This window comes from Bombina bombina, chromosome 1, assembly GCF_027579735.1.
Source record: "Bombina bombina isolate aBomBom1 chromosome 1, aBomBom1.pri, whole genome shotgun sequence".
Taxonomy (NCBI): domain Eukaryota; kingdom Metazoa; phylum Chordata; class Amphibia; order Anura; family Bombinatoridae; genus Bombina; species Bombina bombina.
In genome coordinates this window covers 705,020,442-705,046,766 of record NC_069499.1, presented here as the reverse complement: position 1 = coordinate 705,046,766, position 26,325 = coordinate 705,020,442, and positions in this window count along the sequence as shown.

Below are 26,325 nucleotides of genomic sequence, written 5' to 3'. Positions count from 1 at the left end.
CCAATAAACCCTTAAAAAAACCTAACACTAACCGCCGACGATCCACTTACAGTTTTCAAAGACCGAACATCCATCCTCATCCAAGCGTCAGAAGTCTTCATCGAAGTCAGCAAAAGTTTTCATCCAAGTGGGCTGAAGTCCTCATCGAAGCCGGCAGAAGTCTTCATCCAAGCTGGCAGAAGACTTCATCCAGACGGCATCTTCTATCTTCATCCATCCGGCACAGAGCGGGTCCATCTTCATGACATCCGGCGCAGAGCATCCTATTTTTCTGATCCAATCAGCCAATAAGATTGAGCTTGCATTCTATTGGGTGATTGGATCAGCCAATTGGATGAAAGCTCAATCCTATTGGCTTATTGCAACAGCCAATAGGATTTTTTCCCCTTTAATTCCTATTGGCTGATAGAAGTAAGGGACGCCATCTTGGATGATGTACCTTAAAGGGAAACTTCATTCGGAAGAAGAGGATGCTCCGCGCCAGATGTCTTGAAGATGGACTCGCTCCGGATGGATGAAGATAGAATATACCGTCTGGATGAAGACTTCTGCCCGCTTGGATAAAGACTTCTGCCGGCTTTGTTGAGGACTTCGGCCTGCTTGGATGAAGACTTCTGCTGGCTTCGATGAGGACTTCTGCCACATGATGGATGAGGATGGATGTCCGGTCTTCGAAAACTATAAGTGGATCGTCGGGGGTTAGTGTTAGGTTTTTTTAAGGCTTTATTGGGTGGATTTTATTTTTAGCTTAGGGTTTGGGCAATGTAAAAGGGCTAAATGCCCTTTAAGGGCTATGCCCTTTCAAATGCCCTTTTCAGGGCAATGGTTAGCTTAGGTTTATTTAGATATAAGGACTTCGGCACGCTTAGATGAAGACTTCTGCCGGCTTCGATGAGGATGGATGTCCGGTCTTCAAAAACTGTAAGTGGATCGTCGGGGGTTAGTGTTAGTTTTTTTTAAGGGTTTATTGGGTGGGTTTTATTTTTAGTTTGGGGTTTTGGCAGTAAAAGAGCTAAATGCCCTTTTAAGGGCAATGCCCATCCAAATGCCCTTTTCAGGGCAATTTTTAGCTTAGGTTTATTTAGATTAGGTTAGGTTTTTATTTGGGGGGTTTGGTTGTGTGGGTGGTGGGTTTTACTGTTGAGGGGTTGTTTGTATTTTTTTTTTACAGGTAAAAGAGCTGATTTATTTGGGGCAATGCCCTGCAAAAGGTCCTTTTAAGGGCCATTGGCAGTTTAGTGTAGGCTAGGTTTTTTTTTTATTTGGGAGGGGGGGGGGGGTTTATTTTAATAAGGCTATTAGATAAGGAGTAATTCGTTTTTATTTTTGATAATTTCGTTTTTTATTTTGTGTAATTTAGTGTTTATTTTTTTGTAATTTAGATAATTGTATTTGATTAATTTAATTTATTTTATTGTAATGTTAGTTTTTAGTGTAAGGCAGGTAAGTTTTTATTTTACAGGTACATTTTTATTTATTTTAGCTAGGTAGTTAGTAAATAGTTAATAACAATTTACTAACTAGTCTACCTATATAAAATAAATACAAACTTGTGAAATAAAAATAAAACCTAAAACAGCTACAATGTAACTATTAGTTATATTGTAGCTAGCTTAGGTTTTATTTTACAGGTATTTAGTTTTAAATAGGTATTATTTAGGTAATAATTGTAAGTTGTATTTAGATTTATTTTAATTATATTTAAGTTAGGGGGTGTTAGGGTTTCGTTAAGCGCAGCAGGTTAGGGGTTAAAAAGTGTATTTAGGTGGCGGCGATATTAAGGGCAGCAGATTAGGGGTTAATAGTTTTATGTAGGTGGCGGCAATGTCGGGGCGGCAGATAAGGGGTTAATAACTGTAATGTAGGTGGTGGCGATGTTAGGGGTGGCAGATTAGGGGTGTTTAGACGTGGCTTTTATGTTAGGGTGTTAGGTTTAAGCATAACGTTTTCTTTCCCCTAGACATCAATGGGGATGCGTTACGGAGCTTTTATTTCCGCGATCGCAGGTGTTAAGCTTTTTTTTGCTGGCTCTCCCCATTGATGTCTATGCGGAAATCGTGCACGAGCACGTCAAAGCAGCTCTTGTATTTGGGTGAAGCATGGAGCTCAATGCCACCATATCGCCAGTGCAAGCCTGCTTTTTGTAAACTTGTAATAGCAGCGCTATAGGGAGGTGAAATACAGCCGCTTTTGTGGCGGTCGTTAATTTCCCTATAGCGCTCAAAACTCGTAATCTAACTGATTGAAATTCAAAGTAGGATAACCCTCCAGTTTCCTCCATATTAAATACATTTGTGAACTGGTCTGAGTGTGCCTACCAAAAACATGGGTCAAAAACTCAAAAACACCTTTACCACTTCATTGAGCCTCTTCCAGTCTTAAAGCCAGTGGCAACCTCCAACTGTTCCTTGCACCAATAAGCTGCCCTAAAAATCTTAACATGCTTTCTGCCCCATATCATTTTAGCAAAATTAAGCTTTAAATGTAGTCAATGAACAACATAACATAGTATTTGATGTGGATGCAAAGCTAATTCTATTAGGAACACCTGTCATGGGTGTAACATGTCATTAATGGAAGACCCTGCTACAGGGTCAATTGCTTGGGAAGTTGTGCTGTTGCTAACTATTGCCTGTGGTACACCAGCTTTTTAGCCAGATATATTTTCATATGCCCCTCTTAAGGAATCTTAATCCTCTGAATCTCCTAAACTTTTATAGACCCTAAGTAAAGGGGACAATACCCCAAGGTACACATTGCTGACAAGAGTTCTCTTAGGTTGGTGTGACAACCAGGTGTTAATACAGGATGGCAGTGCTTCAGCCTGAGGAGATGTGCAGACATCACAGATTCTGTTGGCAAAATTAGTGGTGTAAACACAATTCCAGCCCCTTGTGGACAAACAACAATGCCTGTAATATGGAAGAGAACACAGTGCAGATCCAGCGGAAGTCCCTACCACATTTGAATGCATTCGGTCTGTTTAATACATTGCCACCATTCTAACAGTTTATCACTAACCTGGTCATACAATTTTTAACTGTGGCAGCTTCTACCCTCGCTTGTGAAAAAGGGGTCCTCATGTTTTACTTACAATGCCCACTGATGCCTGCTTCAAGCAAATCAAAACTGCTGTTGTTTCTAAATATTGCCCAAACAAATGTACCTGGGCATTTTGCTTTTTTATTTGTCTAGAACCTTTACCCCTATACTCCCATCTACTAATCAGTCCATCCATCTTACTACACAGACATCTTGAAAGATAGTGCCTATCTCCTGACCTCCTGTACGAATGGTAAAGGGATAGTTGATAAGAGATCTACCCTCATCATTAGGAAAGACAAATTAACTCCCAATACTACAAACTCTGCTGATGCAGTGGAAAGGAAAGCTAAGTTGGCAAAGGAGACATGAGGTGTGAAATGAACAGGATGCACAGATAAAAAAAATGTGCAAAAAATAAAGCAAAGAGGCACCAGGACCAGGGAAAGGCAAGGTGTCCGTGACAAGCCCTTGCAGTGTCCGCCACAACCTTAGTATATCTTTTCTTTCTGATTAAATAATAAATAAAGTTAGTGGCTTGTCAAGAGACTGCTAGCGATATTGGGTGATAAGTTATGGAATAAATAAAGCCTGAGTGAAATACTGGATGTGTATCTGCATCTGTATAATAACACCCAGCTCTATACAAAGACACAGTAGTGACACTGGCACATGGGTATAGCCAGAGGAGGGCTGTGTATAGGATCAGTGGTATCTGCACCAGTATAATAAAACCCAGAACTATATAATGACACAGTAGTGACACTGGCACATGGGTATAGCCAGATGAGGGCTGGTTATAGAATCAGTGGTATCTGCATCAGTATAATAACACCCAGCACTATATAATGAAACAGTAGTGATACTGTCTTATGGGTATAGCCAGAGGAGGGCTGGTTATAGAATCAGTGGTACCTGCATCCGTAAAATAACACCCAGCACTATGAAATAATGTTTTTAATTTCAAATGTACCTTGGTGTCCTTCACTAAGGTCTGTACTTTGGAAAATGTCCGCCACAGCCTTTGTCTGTGCCTATCCCTGACCAGGACCCACAGGAAAAGATGGTAGGGACAGACCAAAAACAGAAGATGAAGAAGAAATAATTTCCTCCATATCCACAATACTCTTCTCAGAGAAGTCCTGAAGCTAATCAGAACCACACTGACCCTCATGGAGCACTGGAACCATAGAACTGCATCCTTGAAAGAGTTAAAGAACTTCTTGCTTTACTTTTAAGACCATATCAACCCTATCTTTTTATCTGTAAGGGAGTGTTAACCCCCACCTTCAACCAACCAATCAAGCACTATGCTGCTAAAAAATGTTGGATATCTTAACCTGTGCCTCTCAATTTTTAATTGCATACATTTACCTGTAGCATTTTAGCGGAGTATACATTTCAAGTCTCATATAATTCTATTAAAATAGTTCAAATTAGGAATTTCCTGCTGGTTCATATTTGAGTGAACGTAAACCACTGACATGAGTTCAAGATTTTTGTTTTAAATTGTATTTTTTGTTCTAAACTTTAAACATTTTTTTTATATGTATTCAAATGTATAAACTCAGATCAAATATTGAAATATGCATTATAATTATTAGATTTATTTTCTTTTTAACGTCCCCAAAAAAATCAAATCTTTTAATATGTTCAAAAAGCATACACGATGAGCAGGACAAAACATGTCATACATTAAAAATCATGTTAAAAAAAAAGTCACTACAAAAAAAAAAAGGCTGTGATGAATCTTTGTAGATTATAAGATATTTCTGGAAAGATTTTCTTTCCATATCATACATTTAATTAAATTAAACATATCATGATTATTAAATAATACTGAAGGATTAAATAAAAGCTCTCACATAATCCACAATGGTATTTAAAAGGCTGAATAAAGATTGTAATTTGTGTTATGAATATAACACCTGGAGATCGACATAAATCAATAACAAAGTCATTTAAACTCTGTATGAGATTTACTTTAATAACAAACAGAGCTGTGAAATTATGCAACAAAATGTAAGATCACTGTTGTAAGAATTAATCAAATTTTTGAAGACTTAAAGTTTAATTATTATTCTGATTCAAGATAGCAGACTGTGTGAACCGCTGTTACTAAACTATACTATATAAACATTGCATACTGATTTTCTTGTCAACTGAACTGGCATTTCCAAGCAGTAAGCGTGTCTTTCTGTCAGCCAGTTGCATCATGGGTAAAGATTAGTATCTCATGGGAATGTGATCTGCATGTCTGAAAAGAGAAGAACATTCTCAAGTAGAATTCATTGTCTGCAGGATGCTGGATAATACAGCATATCTGTCATATATTATACATATGTTTGCATTGTAAAACAGCAAGTGTGTTCTAAAGCATCCGCTATCTTAATAGATGATTTCTAAAACATCTGACAGTTTTGTAGAAACGCTGAATTCCTTAGGCTTCAAATAAATCTAGGAGATGTAATTATTTTATTAAGATACCTAAGAAAGGCTTTGGAAATAAATATTTCTTATCAATGTCTTTGGGGTCTGTTTCTTTACACACACACGCATATATATATATATATATATATATATATATATATATATATATATATATATATATATATATATATATATATGTATAATTTTTCATAAAAAGCAAATTCACTTATTTCTTATACAAGATTATCCTTGGTTACATGAAGTGCAACTCATCTATACATGATAGGAAAGATGGAATGTTACACAGCGCATAGACGGTGACATTTAGCTGTAATTTTTCCATTGATTAGATTTCCACACAGTAGTTAAACATGTTATTTACTGTAAGTCCCATTTTTCCAGTTCTAATTTCATTTTTACAAATTTCTCATTCTGACATTCAGCCTACTCATCTAATATAAAATGTAATTATTTATTACTTTGTTTTCTGATTTGAAATACTGTTTTTTTCCTTTAGCTGTTCTACACTATTTCTCTCACAGACTGCAGGCTACACCATCATTAATAGAAGGCATAGAAGAGGGATGCTTCATCCATGTAAATATTGTCAGGGTTGCTCATTATTATTGGTCAATTTTCACATTTGGTGTTTTTCAAATTTGTGTTGAAGTCTACATATAACACCAATAAATAATAAAAACTAATATCTGATTTTTCTAAGTGAATAATTTGAATATTTACAAACCTATTTTAATGTGAACAATGTAGAAAATTCTATCTGTATACAGCTTTCTCTTTGCAAAATAATACTAATGCTTGGCTTCCCAAACAAATACATCATAGATCGCCAAAGGGGGTTAGGTCTTTATTACTTCTTATAATATGTCCCTCTAGCACAGGGTGGGAATGACTGCATTTTTACTGCTTAATAAATTATTTTTATTATGAATTCATGCTATTTTTAATTGTAGAAATACATTATGGATTTTAAATAAAAGCAATATTAATATTTCTTTATTTTGCCTTTGAATATATGACAACTGTACCAAGAGCACTTAAAAGTTTTATTTTAGGTGGCATGTCCAAGCAGCGATCCTGAGTAGTCACATTTTCAGGAGCTCTGAGTGATCAGCCTTGACCCGCCGAAAATAGGCACCATCCTACAGCTACGAAATCTGTATTGATCATGAAATCACCCTTTCGCTCTACACAGAGCTAATTGTTAATTTTGCAGCTGTAATTTTGATTTCTGAACTCTAGAATGGACAATTAGTGCCTGGAGTGGTGGTTCACTACAGTCAACGCTACCCCCCATGGAGGTCTTTGGCCTTAACTGGACACCAATCTATCACATTTAGTGAAACCACCAATAAAACAAAGATGTATTCTACAGAAAAAACTAACTCTCAATGACGCTCCCAGAAATAGCACCCAGATATAATTAAAACTGGGTCACTGATCACCTTAGAAATGGCAAACATGGAAAGAGAAAATTTACTAAATGCAGACCAATGTTAAAATAATCTTGAACGGATTATGCAGTCTCTATTTGATAGGGCACTGGCAAATTATATACTAAGTTTTTTTGATCCAGCCAGCATGGAACCTGAACCTGTAAATGAATCCAAAAATAGTCCATCAACGACAGCAGAACTTTGGACAGGAAAGCTAACACAGAATATCTGGAGGACCAAGTGCACCGGCTGCCTATTATCAAGCTATCACATGAAACAGAGCTTCTAAACTCGGCGACACTGACCCAAACGACAACTCTCTGGACTATATCTTGGGTCCGATAAGCACTTCTTAGCCTTTGACACCACCCCTGACCACATATAGTCACTAACAATAAATGCTCTATACATCTCCAAACGCTACAGGGACATAACGCTGATTTGACCATCACTATACATTCAATCCCAACCTGGAGGGAACTATCATACTTTACTTACCGTTACACACACTATTTTCCTGTCCGAGGAAAACACTACGCCGCAACTCTATGTTCTGTTACAGCTCCAGAACTCTACTTCCAGCATAATTCTGGTAATGAACATATCCCTGCTTGAAAAGGGGCTGGGCACTGCCTTCTGGCTTCTCCTCAACAGGAGACTTTTCCAACGCAAAGTCATAATCAGTTTGGCCGTGGGTGGCTCATGATGCGCTCCCATATGGACAGATCTACTCCTCGGTGTGGAGAGAGTTCACTTAGGCAATTTCAGCTTCCCGGTGCTTGAAAATCACAATATCTTGTTGGGGTCATAATGTATGCTATCCCTACCCCCAATATGTTCTCAAATGCTCTCATCTGTTTGCCTGTTCTCCTTTTAAGGAACTCCTAAAGTACAATTATAAGAGTTACCGTTCTTAAGTTGAAATAATCACATCATATTACTAGCCTATTATATTCTGCTTCCTCACAACCTGCACACTAAAATTTAGCATGTTTATAGCAAGCATAATTATCTCCTTCTTAATTGATCATACCATATTTTTTTTATCTTATACATACAGTGGGGCAAAAAAGTATTTAGTCAGCCACCAAATGTGCGCATTCTCCCACTTAAGAAGATGAGAGAGGCCTGTAATTTACATCATAGGTATACCTCAACTATGAGAGACAAAATGTGGAAACAAATCCAGACAACCACGTTGTCTGATTTGGAAAGAATTTATTTGCAAATTATGGTGGAAAATAAGTATTTGAAGTGTATGACAATTAGATTAGTCCTGGGTGATTTTAATATGCCACTTCTGAAGTGATGAAGATGTTAAGCAACAGAAGTCTTAAGACCGCTGCTTCTTAACTATTTTCTTTATTTCCAAAGCTTTTACTGCAACGTGATCAATAGAGCTCATATTTTAAAAAAAGTTTTGTCACCCCTCCTTGCTCTAGCAATTGGTTATTCCACCTCCTCACTATCATATTCCAGATTTTTCAATATAATGAAGACAATTCTAAAATAAATGTAATACATTTTAAGGTTATACATTACAATCTGACATTATAAATGACAAAAGAAAGCAGTATTAATATACGGCTGTATGGTCTTAAAATGTGATACAGCTACACATGCCCTAATTATAAGTGGGGCACTGCTTTCTCAATAAAATATTACTGATGTATAAAAACTAGCAAAGCTTTCAGCAACCTGATTCTAGAGTTGTGCATTTCCCTGGGGTTCCAATAGAAAGCCACAGCTTTTACATTGTTCAGTTTCTTACTCTCATACAGGGCTAAATTACGTGTGGCTCTCTAACTGTTGCGCACAAGCGATATTGGATTTTTTCCAGCTTTTTGCGCACAACGGAAATAGCACACGTATTACAAGTAAAAGTAAAAATGCGTTAGCTTAGTGCAACTTCAGAGCTCAGATTATCTGTTATGCGAGACAAAAAAGTTACACAAAAAAAATAAGTTTAAAAGTATATTTACATATTTAATAACATTAATAAGAAATTTAAAAAAATGCATACAAAAGGTATAAAGACTTAAAGATATGAGGTTTCAGGTAATAGAAAAACATGCATGCAAAGGGTTTTAACATAGAGATACATTCATACACAAATATGTACACCTAATTATGTATGTATATATATATATATATCTATATACTACACACAGAGAAAGTCCAGCACTCACTTACAAGCTCTCAGCTAAGATTTAAAAGCAAAAATCGAATGGTTAGTTACCGCACGCATCTGGCCAAATGGGACAAGCCCAGGTACCCCATCAAGGTCCTTTCCAATACCTGGGACCCTAAAACAGCCACACAATGCAAGCTATCAAATCCAAACAAACTGGGAACAAGGGAAGGGTGCACAGGCTTATGTAATCACCCTAGACATATACAAAACACGGAAGGGGACTGCACTCTCATACCAGACAGGGTACACATCCCATGATGCTGCAACATGCTCAGCCCTGGGTGCTTACCGGCACTCTGTAAGGGTGCCAGGAATCAGACTGAGACAAGAAGTGCAAAAATAATCACACCTTTATTAATAGCAAAAAATAATAAAAAGTCCACAAGTCAAATAACAAGCCAGGAATCAAAACCAGAACTGGTAATCAGACGAGCCGAGTCAGGAGCCAAAGCGAATAGTCAGACGAGTCGGAATCAGGAACAAGGAGAACAGCAGAGTCAGGAACAAGCCAGGGATCAGGAACCAGGAGGTATGTCAGACAGCCAGGTAATACACAGGAGCTCTCACAAACAGGTCTGAGACAACGCAAGGGCAAAGCATACTGAACAGAGGCCCTTTAAATAATAAGTGATGACATCACAATTCTGAGACTGCATCCTGTCTCACACGGATGATGTACACCAGTCTGGCCATAAATGGAAGTGCAGGAAATGAGCGACATCACACAGCATGCACCAGAGTCAGCAAGAGAGGGGAGTAAAATGGCTGCCAGCAGCACATGGCAAACAGATCAGGGAAAAAAATCCTGACAGTACCCTCCCCTCAACGACCCCTCCCCCACGGGAGGACAAAAGGCTTATTGGGGAAACGGGCAGGGAAGGCATGGAGGAGGGCGGGAGCATGAACATCAGAGGAGGGAACCCATGAATGCTCCTCCGGACTGTAGCCCCTCCAGGGAACTAAATACTGTACGCGGCCCCTGGACATACGAGAGTCAATAATGCTGCTGACCTCATACTTCTCATGTTTGTCAACAAAGATAGTGTGGGGACGAGGCAACACAGTGGTAAACTGATTACAAACTAATGGTTTCAAGAGGGAGACATGAAAAACATTGGAGATGTGCATTGCAGGAGGAAGGTCAAGAGTGTAGGCCACAGGATTGACCCATCGGAGTATTCTAAAAGGACCAACATAATGGGGAGCCAATTTATTGGAAGGCACACGAAGGTTCAAGTTGCGGGAGGACAGCCAAACTCTCTCACCAACCTGGTAGGAACGAGCGGGCAGACGCCTACGATCAGCCTGGAACTTTTGGCGCTGCATAGAACGATAAAGGCAATCCTGAATCTGCACCCACGTGGAACAGAGTTGCCGGAGATGCTCCTCCAAAGCTGTAATACCCTGAGACATGAATGAATCGGGCAACAAGGATGGTTGAAACCCATAATTCGCCATGAACGGGGATAACTTGGAGGAAGCATTAATAGCACTATTAGGAGCAAACTCTGCGCAAGGTAACAGTTCAGACCAATTATTGTGGTGATCTGAAACATAGCAACAGAGGATTGGAACTGTTCCAGAGCTTGATTAGATTGTTCTGCAGTCCCATTGGATTGAGGGTGATATGCCGAGGAGAAGGAAAGCTGGATGCCAATTTGAGCACAAAAGGAATGCCAAAATCTGGAGACAAACTGGCTACCCCGGTCCGACACTATCTCCTTTGGTAACCCATGTAAATGGAAGACCTCCGGGGCAAAAATTGAAGCAAAATCCTGAGCAGTAGGCAACTTCTTCAAGGGAATGCAATGTGACATTTTAGAAAAACGGTCAACCACCATAAGGATAACAGTATTGCCATTGGAAACAGGGAGCTCGACAATGAAGTCCATGGAAAGATGTGTTCAAGGATGCTCACCATTAGCAATAGGTTGAAGAAGACCCACAGGAAGATATCAAGGAGTCTTATTCTGTGCACAAACTGAGCAGGAGGCCACATATGCAGCAACATCAGAACGAAGAACTGGCCACCAGAATTGTCGAGTGACAGACCAAATCATTTGGTTCTTGCCTGGGTGACCTGTGGCTTTAGGATAGTGGTAAGTGTGCAAAAGTTTAGTTCAAAGATTCTCAGGAACAAAACACTTACCACTTGGTTTCTCAGGAGGTGCATTGGTTTGTGCAGCCAGGATCTCCTCCCCCAAGGGAGAAATCAAATTAGTACGCATGGTAGCCAAAATATGGTCAGGAGGTATAAATGGAGTAGGTACAGACTCCTCCTTGGACAGAGGCGAAAATTGTCGAGACAGGGCATCAGCCCTAACATTCTTACTACCAGGCAGGTAGGAGACCACATAATTAAACCAAGACAAAAATAGCGCCCATCTGGCCTGTCTGGGCGACAAACGTTTTGCTTCAGATAGATAAGTTGAATTCTTGTGGTCAGTAAGAATGAGCACTGGGACGCTAGTACCCTCGAGAAGATGCCTCCATTCCTTGAGTGCCAAAATTATGGCCAGTAATTCCCTGTCACCAATTTCATAATTGCACTCTGCTGGAGACAATTTCTTAGGGAAGATACCACATGGATGCAAGGAACCGTCAGGTGTAGGACTTTGAGACAAGAGGGCACCTACTCCAGTCTCAGACGCATCGACCACAAGAACGAAAGGCTGGACAGGGTTAGGATGAGCCAGAACTGGAGCAGCAGCAAAGGCAGTCTTAAGACTATCAAAGGCCTTAATGGCAGTAGGTGACCAATGGAGTGGATCATTCTCTTTACGGGTCATGTCTGTGATAGGTTTAACCAAGGAAGAAAAGTTTTTAATAAACTTTCTAGAGTAATTGGCGAACCCCAAAAAACGTTGAACAGACCGAAGACCAACTGGGCAAGGCCACTGCAGAACTGCAGATAACTTGTCAGGATCCATGGAGAACCCTGCAATGGAGGTAACATAACCTAGGAAGGTTACTTGAGTCTGATGGAACTCACATTTCTCGAGTTTACAAAACAAGCCATTCTCACGTAGATGAGCCTCAAGTGTGGGTGAGTGTATGAGGATGTCGTCTAAGTACACCACAACACACTGTTGCAACATATCTCGTTGGATATCATTAATAAATTCCTGGAAAACAGCAGGAGCATTACATAGGCCAAAGGGCATTACAAGATACTCATAATGCCCGCTCCTGGTGTTAAATGCTGTTTTCCATTCGTGGCCCTCCCTGATCCTAACGAGATTGTACGCTTTTCTCAAATCAAGTTTAGTAAAGACCGTAGCTCCCTTGGGGCTGTCAAAGAGTTCCCTAATGAGCGGAATAGGGTAAGCATTCTTAATGGTAAGACGATTAAGACCCCTATAATAGATGCATGTTCTTAACTCGCCACCCTTTTTCTTCACAAAGAAGAAGCCAGCCCCTGCAGGAGAGCAGGATTTGCGGATGATCCCCCGTGACAGAGCATAGGGAACATACTCCTCCATAGCACAATTCTCCACAACAGACAGAGGGTAAACCCGGCCCCAAGAAGGAATGGCTCTGGGTTGCAGGTCTATGGCACAATCGTAAGACTGAAGAGGAGGCAATGTACCGGCACGCACCTTGTCAAAAATGTCTAGGAACTTTCGGTACTCCTCTGGCAATTGAGATACCGAAAACGTGCACAAGATTTTAACTGGTTTCCGAAGACAAGTGGAAATACATTGCGGAGACCACAACAAAATTTCGGTCCTGCGCCAGTCGGAGACTGGGATTGTGCTTTTGGAGCCAGGGATAACCTAGAATAACCGGAAAATGCAGAGAGTTTATCACCTGGAACTGGAGGGTTTCAAAATGGAGAGCCCCAACAGCCATGGATAACAGAGCAGTTTCGTGAGTAACGAGTGCGGGTTGAAGGGGCCTGCCATCAATGGCCTCAATAGCAAGCGGAATGGACCGAGGCAAAACAGGAATGGAGTGCTTTGATACAAAAGCACTGTCAAGAAATAGCCCGCAGCACCGGAGTCAACAAGAGCCTGGGTGACTATGGAGGAGTCCACCCAGGAAAGGACAAACATGACCAAAGGTTTCTCCTTTAGCGGTTCCGGGGACAAGGATAAACGACCCAAGGTCTGCTCCTGACAGGACCTTAGGTGTGAGCGTTTCCCGGCCGTGTAGGACAAGACTTCAAAAGGTGGCCCTGTAACCCACAATAGAGGCAGAGCCCCTCCCTCCTCCTAAAGGCCCTCTCCGCCACGGAGAGATGCGTGAATCCCAACTGCATCGGCTCAGCAGTACCTGGTGACTCGGCACCAGGAGGCATGGGAGGAGAGGGAGGCATGGGTGGGAACGAACACATAGGAGACAATGGAACAGGAGGCTTCCGCAAGCGCTCCTTGAAAGAGGGCCTCTCACTTAGTCTGATGTCAATTAGGATCAAAAAAGACACCAATGCCTCGAGATCTTCTGGTAAATCTCTAGCAGCAACTTCGTCTTTAATCGCATCAGAGAGCCCATGAAAGAAGGCGGTAACAAGGGCTTCATTTTTCCAACCTACCTCTGCGGCAAGCGCACGGAACACAATGGCACACTGAGCAACAGATCTTGTATCTTGCTGAATGGACATGAGTCGTTTAGCAGCAGAAGAGGAGCTAGCCGGAACATCAAATACCCTTCAAAAGGAGGCCACAAATTCAGGGTAATTTGAAATCACAGGTTTATCAGTCTCCCACAAGGGATTAGCCCAGGCAAGAGCTGTGTCAGAGAGTAACGAGATAAGAAATCCCACCCTAGCTCTGTCAGAGGGAAACGCCTGAGGTAACATCTCATAGTAAATGCCCACCTGGTTCAAAATCCCTCTGCACTGATTAGGATCACCTCCATATCGCTGAAGTAGAGATGCAGAACTGGACATGCTCCTGGTAGGACTAGGTGCAGCAGTGGAAACAGGAGCAGCCATAACTTGCGGGACACTTTGGTCCAAATGTGCAGTGCGAGTGAGCAGGGTTTGCAGGGCTAGTGCAAATTGATCCAAGCGGTGATCCTGTTCATCCATCCTGGAAATTATGGCAGGTAAAGGTGGATTATTAGCACCATCAGGATTCATGGCCCTTGCGTAATGCCAGGGTGCCAGGAATCAGACTGAGACAAGAAGTGCAAAAACACACCTTTATTAATAGCAAAAAATAATAAAAAGTCCACAATTCAAATAACAAGCCAGGAATCAAAAACAGAACTGGGAGTCAGACGAGCCGAGTCAGGAGCCAAAGCGAGTAGTCAGACGAGCGGGAATCAGGAACAAGGAGAACAGCAGAGTCAGGAACAAGTCAGGGATCAGGAACCAGGAGGGATGTCAGACAGCCAGGTAATACACAGGAGCTCTCATAAACAGGTCTGAGACAACGCAAGGTCAAAGCATACTGAACAGAGGCCCTTTAAATAATAAGTGATGACATCACAATTCTGAGACTGTCTCACACGGATGATGTACACCAGTCTGGCCATAAAAGGAAGTGCAGGAAATGAGCAACATCACACAGTATGCACCAGAGTCAGCAAGAGAGGTGAGTAAAATGGCTGCCAGCAGCACATGGCAAACAGATCAGGGAAACAAAAACCTGACACACTCACCTGAAGCTGTGCTGTCCCCAGAGTCACAGGCAGTTAACCCCAGACAGGTCGAGGTGCAAGAACAATAGGGAAAATTACAAAACAAATTAATACAACACACAGAGAAAGTCCAGCACTCACTTACGGTCGTCCTTGATCATCAGCCGTCTGGATCCTGCAGTCAGGTAGAGTTGAAACGCTGTAGGTGCCCTTCCAAGATGTGCAATCGTGTACCGATATCTCCAGTTCCTGGTGTAGTCAGATGCAAGCTCACTTTCTTTTGCTTTCCTTTACTTTACTACATCCACATAATCCTTCTGAGCCAACAATTTGAAATTGGGACTTCAATCAAAAGTTAAAGCAGTGCCTTGCTGCAGGGATAGTTCAATGCAATAGAAAGTAAAAAGCTGGCACTGCTTCTTAAAATTCCAAAATTTATTTATAAATTGATTAAAATAACAGTGACATCAGAGATAGAGGTCTAACATGACTCATAGACTGAATCACCTTAAAAAATAGCACCATATTTAAAAGCACAATCTGACATCTCATTGGCTATTCACCTAAACAGATCTACTTCATTAATCATCATATAAACTGCTAATCAGCAGCTTCAATAGGATATCAAGTGAGCACTCTTAAAGCATTTGATATACCGTAGTTGAAATTAAAGACATAATAAAACTGTATTTCACATATTTTTATATGTATACTTTATTATGTATATAATTTCAACTATATCAAATGATTTAAGAGTGCTCACTTGATACCCTATTGATTAGCAGTTTACATGATGATTGTAATGCTTGTGGGATACTCCTTTATCAGACCGAACTTGGCCAGTAGTCTTGTTATCCCAGCGTCGAGCCGGAAAGATAGGGAATATCCCAGAGCAGAGAAAGTTAGCAAGATGAGGAATGCAGCACTCACCACAGGCAGGGTAGTCTTCTGTGGCAATGGTAGAGCAGTCCAAGTTAAACCACTAGAATGGTCAGGCAGGCAGGGTTTAGCAACGGTAAAGCAGTCCAAGGGCAAACCACTAGAATGGTCAGGTAGGCAGGGTTTGGCAACAGAGAGGAAATTCAGAATAATAGGGGTTAATTGGCAGATTAGTCAGGCAAGCAGAGTTCAGCAGCAGTAAATCAATCCACCAATTTAGGGGTTAACAAGCAGAGTAGTCGGACAATCAGAGTTCAGTAGCAGTATATCAATCCAGCAATTCAGGGGTATAACAGGCAGAGTAGTCAGACAGACACGTTCAAACACAGTAAGGCAATACAGCAGTAACGTTCTATCACACCCAGGAGCACACAAAGTAACACCTATACTTGGGCAGTGATAGATCGTTTAAATATGCTTACATAGGCGCAGGATTCGCACCACAGACGTCCGGACCAAAATAAGTACGAGAGGAGCATGCGGGAATGATGTTAGCGCCGCACACATGCGGACTCGACACAGCCCCTGGTAACGAGCAGGGAAGGAGATGTCACGCCCCTAGCAACAGCTAGAGAGGCGCAGCGTGACAATGATTAATGAAGTACACCTGTTTAGGTGAATAGCCAATGAGATGTCAGATTGTGCTTTTAAATATGGTGCTATTTTTTAGTTAAATTCTTTTTATTGGAAAGAGACTGTACAAAGAAATATCACATACAAGTCGTGAAATAAATTGAATACACAGTGTTTACAATGCTTCTACAATGTCTCAGTCTCTTGAGGTTTTAAGTGAAACAAAAATAACAAGGTATTACCAAACAATGTAACATTAATTGAGAATAACATTTGTCCAATCTCATAGCTTATAATTAAGTGGCCCATTATACAGTGTTAAGACTTTAGTATCATATAATTATTCATGTCAGTTTTTCTTTACAGATAGGGAGAAGTAGTTATTTCTACTATATTCGTCCCACAATGCCTGTAACATAGTAAAATTTTCAGTGTTTCCTTTTTTATAAGCTGAATATTCCTCTAATTCCAGCAGCTCAGAGACCTTATTCCTCCACATCAACAATGAGGGAACCTCTCTAGACTTCCATGTTTTGGCTATCAAAATCTTGACACTGTTGGTAAAGATCCTAAATATAGGGAGAAGTTGTTTGGAAGGTAGGTGGGTAGATTTATTTAGTAGCCTGATTTGGGGGTCTGGCGGAATGGTTATTTGGAAAATATGTTCCACTTCACGCATTACATCATACCAGAAGTGGTTAAGTCGGGAGCACCACCACCACATGTGGCCCATGCCACTCCCGGTGTGGCCACATCTCCAGCATTTATTGCTAAGCTTGGGGTATAAGCGGTGGAGCCTACGGGGGTTAGGTACCAGCAGTGCAAAACCTTGTAATTGGTCTCTAAGATGGAGGCAGAGGTAGAGGATTTTTTTGTGTTTATAAACATATTGGCGCTGTTTGGGGGAGGATGATAATTCCCAACTCTCTTTCCCACATTTCAATGGAATATGGTAAGTTACCTGGTAGGGGGTGAGTGAGAATTTTATAGATAATGGATAGGGAGTGTTTCACTGGGGAGCCTGAGAGGTACAGTTTCTCTAAATTGGTAGGGGTGCGAACCATCTTATTTTTATCTTTATGAGTGCTTATGTAACTATATAGTCGTCTATAAGAGAACCAAGTATTGCCCAGTCAAGACCTTTCTCTATTAGCTGGTCTTGCGTGCATAATGCCTCAATAAGAGTGGCGTGGTGAACAAGTATGTCTTGTGGTACCAGGGCAAGAGAGTTCAGGTTGAGTAGGGAAGATAAAGAGAAATCGGTGTTGTGAAGCAGAGAAGTTAGAGGGCCTGGGTTAGAAGATATGTGTGGGTATTGTCTAGAGGCCCAGTTCCAACAAGATATGGTTTCCTTTGTAATTGGATTGGCGATGGACTTAATTTGCTCGTGGAAGTCGGACCTCCAGCACAAGTTATTTAATGGGATGTCAGGTCCTAATTGTTTCTCAAATCTAACCCACCTCCTCTGTGTGTCTCCCACCCTCCAGTCTAGTATCCTTTGTAGGAATATGGAAGTTCTATATGCCTCCAAGTTAGGCAATCCCAGTCCACCATGTGATGTCGATAAGAACATGGTGTTTTTATTAATTCTTGGTGGGGTTTTTTGCCACACGTAGGAGCCAAACAAATTTTGAATCTGGGATATATATTTCGGGGGTAGAGGGATCGGTAGTGCTTCCATAATATAAAGAAGTCTTGGGAAAATATTCATTTTTAAGGTATTGATACGACCCCACCAATTTAGTTTCTTTGAGCCCCAAGAAGATAGGTCTCTCGTGATTAATGATTTGATTGGGAGGAAGTTAACGTGGAAAATATTTTCGAAGGTATCCGGGAGATATATGCCTAGCTATTTCATAGGTGCCTCACACCATTTAAAGGGACAGATGTTTTTAATTGAGGTAAGCGAGATCTCTGGTAGGCAAAAGCCCATTATTTCAGATTTGTTGTGGTTAATCAGGAAGTTTGTTAGGTTATGAAAGGTGGAGAATTCCGTCAGTAAAGGGGGGACAGATTGTTCCGGGTTAGTGTTAAGATTACTGCAGCTTTTACTGTATCTTTGCACTAACCTTGTTTTATCATTATATGTTAGAAGTGCTGTAGCTTTAAGTTCAGCTCACCACACCCTCTTGGTGTGTCTGGGTCTCTGTGACATCATCAGAAGCCATGTTAGTTTTTACTGATGGAACCGGCTAGTAAATAGCCATGTGGTTGTAGCTAAATAAAAGTTATCTAAAGTTCCTGCTGCAGAGTCTTCATGATATGTGCAAGAGACATCAGACACAAGGTAACAGCACACAACTGAATGTTCTAATCCTGACTACACAGAGAACATAACAGTTAGTAAGGGTGAATAGAATATTGTTGGCAAAAAGGGAAATCTTATATGTTTCTTGTCCTACTGTTATTCCTGTAATGGTGCTATTTTTTAAGGTGATTCAGTCTATGAGTCATGTTAGACCTCTATCTCTGATGTTGCTGTTATTTTAATCAATTTATAAATACATTTTGAATTTTAAGAAGCAGTGCCTTTTTTTTTCTTCTTTCTATTATATATATATATACAGTATATATATATATATATATATATATATATATATATATATATATATATATATATATGTGTGTGTGTATAAATACATATTTTACCAAAAAACATTATATATACATTTCTTCTATGTGATGGACATTGAAATCTGAAATTCATATTTCATGTCGGGTTTAGTGTTTTTGAATAAACACGGTCGAGTTAGCGCACTAGTATGGGTGTTGTGTTAGTTGTTTTTTGCAGCTTTTGTGCTCCATTGAAGACTATGGAGGAATACTTTAATGCGGTTCTGATACTCGAAGTTCCACTTTTTGTTTGCATCAGATTTTTGCTTGCATAAAAGTAACGAGCGAGCAGGAGCACTGAATAGCACGCCACTCGTAAACTAGCCCACAATGGGCGGTGGGATTTAATTGTGTTATTGAATGCATGGATATATTGTTAACATTTTTACATCACTGTATACTAAATTGAATGGGGCCTATGTTGTATCAGTAGGATTTCTGGTTATGTTTAATACTTATATCACACTCACATATTATGTGGATACTCTGGAAGTATGGATTTAAGACTCAATGAGTGAAAATGTCCCCTCCTACCCTGTTCACTATGAAAAAGGCTCAATCATGCAGTGACATATGAGGAGTAAGATACTTCTATTTAATTATGCTTTTTTTTTTTTTTTTACTTTTTTTGGGTTGCGAATCCGGACACTGTTTATAATGTCTATATATAAAGGGTACACAAAATAAATTCAATCTTTCTAAATTGGGTATGTTTAATAATTCATACACTTCTCACCGATCTCAAGACAGATTTTACTGTTAGATGGTGTTGCTGCCCTTGCCTAAGGTTAAAAAATTACTCTCAGTGAAAAAATATTATTCAATTTCTTTGAGTATAATACATTTTTCTAAAAACCTTTGCAATTGTTTTAATAGCACATAATATGTAGTATTATACTGTATATGTGTGTTGTGTATGTGAACTTCAATGGGGACAACTTAAAACATTTAATGTGAAAATGGCTTAATGTAGCTTAATGAGTAAAAAAAGTGGCCAAAAGTTAATCAATTGCTGCATAATTTGGCACAACCAAAGATTTCCACTATCCAAGCCTATCCTATAAGTTTCATGGATTTTTGTGTCCCACAAGGCAAATGAGTGACTTTAAGCTTGTTTTGTTCGGGAGATTAATGTGGCTTAACGTACAAAAAAGAACTTATATTTTAACCAATGTCCCCCAAACTTCCCACAATACAATAATCTTTCTATTCAAACATATTCTGAAAATGTCAGGACATTTGGTAAAACAAACCAAGGCCTCTATTTATAAAAGGTCTTGCAGGCCTGATCCGACAGTGCGGATCAGGTCCACAAGACCTCGCTGAATGCGGAGAGCAATACGTCTCCGTATTCAGCAGCTCACAAGAGCTGCTGGTGCAACGCCACCCCCTGCTGACTCGCTGGCCGCCAGCAGGGAGATATCAATCAACCCAATCATATTTGATTGGGTTGAATTGCAGCGATTCCTGTCCGCCTGCTCAGAGCAGGCGGACAGGGTTATGGAGCAGTGGTCTTTAGAGCAGTGGTCTTTAGAGAACTCATCAGTAGGAGATAGATGCAGCAACCAGAAATCTATCTCCTACTGATGAGTTCCAAAAAGAACGAAACAGGTTTGTCTAGTGAGTGATTTCTGGTTTGCTGTCATAATCCTGTTAAAAAGGATCGCTGGGTCAAAACAGTATTTTTGAAGCAAAAAAAATGAGAATTTGCATATCTAATTTGCATATCTTACCCACAATTCTCTTGTGCATTGGAAACATTGTATATTAAGAATTTCTGGGGAAAAGCAAGCGGGGATACTTGCCTAGATGTACTAATTTCCTATGCAAATATTTACATTGATTTAATTTTGAGACATGGAGGATTTTAATTTCAGTTTTTTATCTCCCCCCATAATTTTAATGAATTTTTATATATATATGTATATATATATATATATATATGTGTGTGTGTGTGTGTGTGTGTGTGTGTGTGTGTGTGTGTGTGTGTGTTATGTCAGATATCTTTAACAAACTTATTTACATGTCCCTAAATTCCTTTTTTTTGTTCTAAACAATGTTGTCTTTAATATATCTGTGTTTATTTATACCACTATATGTATATAGTGTACATTTATTATTATTCTGAGCAGGAATAATTGTGAATATAACATGTCATCAGGGTATCATACTGTATGTATTTATTTGCAATTAATGGATATTTTAAGAGCTGGGACAGTTTTCTCTCTGTACCTGTATAACCCCTCCTGATTGCAATCTAGTTTTAAAAACCACCCCTACACAGGTGTTATAAAATCGGCTGGCATATAAGATGACATTTCTTAATGAAAATGAAATTCAAGAGAAGGAGGAAAATACACTGAAAATAGCATGACAGTAAAGAGGTGATTTTAATTTCTGCTGTATCTGAATCATGACAGTTTAATGTTAGCTGGGCTATCTCTTTTAGCTATCATCTTAACGTTATATCGAATCAAACATCATTCGAATTTTAAAATCATTGTCTAAAATATTACACTGTGTGTCCTAATGTCAGCATCAATGTTTATCTTTAATTTTAATTACACATATACATACTTTCAAATTATAATACACAATGTAACAAATGGCACTTACAAGTTCTGATGAGTGATCAATGACACAAGTATCGAGCAATTTGATTCGTTAGTGATAGTTTAAAATGTATATTTGAATCAGATTGGCTTACGTCATAAATCATGTGATTATGCATATCCCAATCAAAAGTGTTGGAAAAATTCACTAGTGTGTGGGTTGTCTAGGAATATTGCGTCATATTTGGTGTGAAAAGTATTGCATCAAATTTGGTGCGAAGTGGAGAGTGGGACTCATATTACATGCCTTAAACATGGTGCATATAGATTTATCCAAAAATAAAAATATAAAAAAAGGAAGTTAGCTATATTATGTTATGTATTTATTTCATTTGTATCTCTATATCTACTAGTGCACCAAGTTTGGAGCAATAATATTGTCCCTTTGCTTTGTAATGATAGACAAAGCTGTAACATAATCCATAAGTAGTAATGTATTTCATTTTTATCCCTATATCTACTAGTGCATCAAAATTGAAGCAATACTTTGCACCAAATTTGGAGCAATAATATTGTTTGATTTAGAAAGAGTATAGAATTTTAATAAAGTTTCTAATTTACTTTTATTATCTAATATACTTCATCGTCTTGCAGCATCGAAAATAACCTTTCTGTGTTTTCAGATTCCCATTGATTTGTATGGCATCTGCGGCCTCAAGGGTGGCTGTTTGAACGATAGGTACGCTACATTGGAATAGATGCAAGAGTACCTTTTGAATGTTTGGTAAATTGGAAAAAGGGTCATATAGAGTTGAATGTGTATTCCAAACATCTGGGATGATGCAAGCATCGATCTGCGTCGGATTCAGATTGCGGGAGCGTATATTATTTCACACATTTCAACATTTGACAATCTCTACGGCGGATTCAATTTGAGTCAGATATGATGAGAGATTCTAGTGGATTCCATCGTATTATCAGTTGAAGCTTTGATAAATTGGCCCCTAAATATTTTAAGATTGTAAAAAAATAGTTAAATGTAAATAACTTTTGGTTTGTTTTATCAAATGTCCTGAAATTTTCAGAATATATTTGAATAGTTAGATTAATGTATTGTGTGAAGTTTGGAGGGAATTGGTTAACATCTAAGTTCAATTTTGTACGTTAAGCCACATTAAGCTCCCCCAAAAAACAAGCTTAATGTCACTCATTTGCCTTTTGGGAAACCAAAATCCATGAAACTTCTAGGATATGTTTGGAAAGTGACAAACTGCATTTGTGCCAAGTTTCAAGGCAATTGATTGATGTTTAGGTGAATTTTGTAACATTAAGCTCTTTTTTTACGTTAAGCCATTCACATGAAATGTTTTAGGATTGTGAAAAAAATAGTTAAATGTGAATAACTTTTGGTATGTTTTATCAAAGTTCCTGAAATTTTCAAAATATGTTTGAATAGATAGATTAATGTATTGTGGAAAGTTTGGGGGAAATTGGTTAACATCTAAATTCAATTTTGTACGTTAAGCCACATTAAGCTCCACAAAAAACAAGCTTAATGTCACTCATTTGCCTTGTGGGAGACCAAAATCCATGAAGCTTCTAGGATAGGTTTGGAAAGTTAAAAACTGAGTTTGTGTTAAGTTTCAAGGCAATTGATTGAAGTTTAGGTGAATTTTAGTACATTAAGCGCTTATACATTAAGCCATTCACATTAAATGTTTTAGGATTGTAAAAAAATAGTTAAATGTGAATAACTTTTGGTATGTTTTATCAAAGTTCCTGAAATTGTCAGAATATGTTTGAATAGATAGATTAATGTATTGTGAGAAGTTTGGGGGACATTGGTTAATATCTAAGTTCAATTTGTATGTTTAGCCTCATTAAGCTCCCCAAAAAACAAGCTTAATGTCACTCATTTGCCTTGTGGGAAACCAAAATCCATGAAACTTCTAGGTTAGGTTTGGAAAGTGACAAACTGAGTTTGTGCCAAGTTTCAAGGCAATTGATTGATGTGTAGGTGAATTTTGGTACATTAAATGTTTTAGGATTGTAAAAAAATAGTTAAATGTGAATAACTTTAGGTTTGTTTTATCAAATGTCCTGAAATAAAATGTTTGAATGGATAGATTAATTTTTTTGTGGTAAGTTTGAGGGAAGTTGATCAATATCTAAGTTAAATTTTGTACGTTAAGCCACAGTAAGCTCCCCAAAAAACAAGCTTAATGTCACTCTTTTGCCTTGTGGGACACTAAAATCCATGAAACCTCTAGGATAGGCTTTGATGGTGGAAATCTTGGGTTGTGCAAAACTATGCAGCAATTGATTAACATTTGGCCACTGTTTTACTCATTTAGCTACATTAAGCCATTTTCACATTAAATGTTTTAGGATGTCCCACTTCAATGACAGTAGTGTTCCAAAGAATAAATGGAAATGTAGCAAATGAATCAATAATATTTGGTGGGTTTAACATTTTCAGTTTCTATAAAGCACAAAATGCCAATAAAAGTGTACTGAAATATCAGTAAGGCCACTGTAAAATCTAATGTGGAAGGTAAAATGCCTTTTGTGAATGAACTTGCTAAAAACATATTTTGGTGTCTTAGGTAATTTAGGCATTTCTATAAACTGTTCAAGAGTAGACTATGACATCACAATTTTCAATAATTTTTTAATTAAGTTAAAATCTTGCAAGGAACATGTTTATAATATAAAATTAAAAGCAACATATAATAAGTAATACAAGCATCAATCAACCTGCTATTAGTCCAGTGTTGCAGAAATTGCTGTGTCTGAGTGTCAACTTCATAGAACATTTACAAGTCATACCCCCTATGCATTTCACAGCTCAACAAATGCTAAATGCTAAACTATGTATATTTTGTCTATTAATGTCACAGTAACAGTACCAATTATGTACTATAACAAAATAACTAGTCTTAAAAGCCATCTTAAAATGAAATACATAATAACTGGCAGATAAAATAAGCCAGTCTATAAAAATAAAATGCCACTGAATTAAATTTGATTTTAAAACATGGAGTTAACATAAAGCTTCTACATATTTTATAACAGTTTTATAATGATTTTTAATTTTGTTAAACAGATTCCTTTTAAAATACCTAATAGCTTTGCAGATTATGAATCCCATAAGAATATATACAATACATTTTTCAGCATAGAAATGGAAGGTAATATACAGCCTTATATTTTACACAGTATGCTAAGCTGAGGTAAGCAGGCTGGTAATTATAAAAGACATTTAAAAGTTATTTCTGCTTTGCTGTAAACATTCTCTTAGGGAAATTCTATAAAGTTATTTGAATGAACAATATGTTGCCCATGATATTAGAAATAATTAAATTATATGTCCAATTTCCTTTCTTAGCACTTTATAACTTTCTCTTTTTTTCATTGTTTTACCCTCTATTTCCTTCAGGGGCAAAGTTTCTCTTCAATATTTTTATTGTTGCTAAAGTAAAGATTCCTGGTAAGTTAGCACTCTTTGGAAAGGGGATACCATTGTATTAAAGTTCAATTTGTTTCTAAGCTAGCTTATTAGAGAAGAACGGAGATTTGTAGGAAATGTATTGGAATTTTTAGACCTAAGATGAGAGTTCCAATGGGTTTAAACTCTGGGTATGATTTTATAAATGAGTTGCTAGTAACCATTTATGTATGATGATTTGATTTTGTTACTGTTTTACTAGTTAATAGTAATTAATAGATACTTGTTAGTGATGCTAGTGAATATTGTAAACCCGGTTATATCATTGTTTAAGAGTTGCATGTGTACCTAATATGCATGTCTATACTAAATCTAATTTGTGCAGATTTAATTGTTTATCCACGCTGTTTATTTAACAAGTAGTATTAAAAATGGCTTTTTAAGAGGTGATGTCATATGATGTTTTATTGAGTTAAACGGACACTTAACCAATTTTTTTCTTTAGTGATTCAGACAGAACATGCAATTTTAAGCAACTTTCAAGTTTACTCCTATTATGAATTATTCTTCATTCTCTTGCCATCCTTATTTGAAAAAGAAAGCATCTTTTTTTGGTTCAGTGAATTTAGACACCACTTTTTTATTGGTGGATGAATTTATCCACCAATCAACAAGAACAGCCCAGGTTGTTCTCCAAAAATGGGCTGACACCTAAACTTTCATTATTGCTTTTCAAATAAAGATACCAAGAGAATGAAGAAAATGTGATAATAGGAGTAAATTAGAAAGTTGCTTAAAATTACATGCTCTATCTGAATCACGAAAGAAAAATTTTGAGTTCAGTGTCCCTTTAAAATTATTGTAATTTAAAAACAACTCTTTATTCAGACGCGTGGACTTTAATTGTCCAAAGCTTGTTCATGTTTTAATGGCACTTTTAAAAGTTATATTTTACGGAAACTCTCCTTGATGATTTTCTTCCTCCTATTTTTATAAAAACACCTTGCCTTAGTTCCGATCAAGCTAAAATGCCCACTTCTTACTGTCACAAGATGCAATTCAAGATAGATTTTTTTTCAGAGTGAAAGCTTCAGCGTTGACAAAACTCATAGTTCTTCTGTACTGAACCTAATCATTGTTCAAGGGGAAATCCCTATCATTGGCAAATTACCAGTTGAAGAATAGCAATGCTCTACTACTAAGGCTGTTTTAGATGCTTCAGAAGATTTTTTAAATCTCCTTTTATAATGTAAGAAGGTAAATAATGCATTGCTTCTATTATTAAATGTATCTCCTGATCTCATTAGTTGAACCTTGGCCCCTTTCCTTTATGGTATACTGAAGTTGGTTCAGTAGCAAGCATATGCCTTGAGTGCTGTGTGGCAGCAGTGTGTGTAGCAATGTTATACAAGCAACCTGTAGAGGCAGCTGCAGAATATAATGCTGAGTGGCAGTTGGAAACACACACATCTCTGCCTTAACTTAGTACTAGAA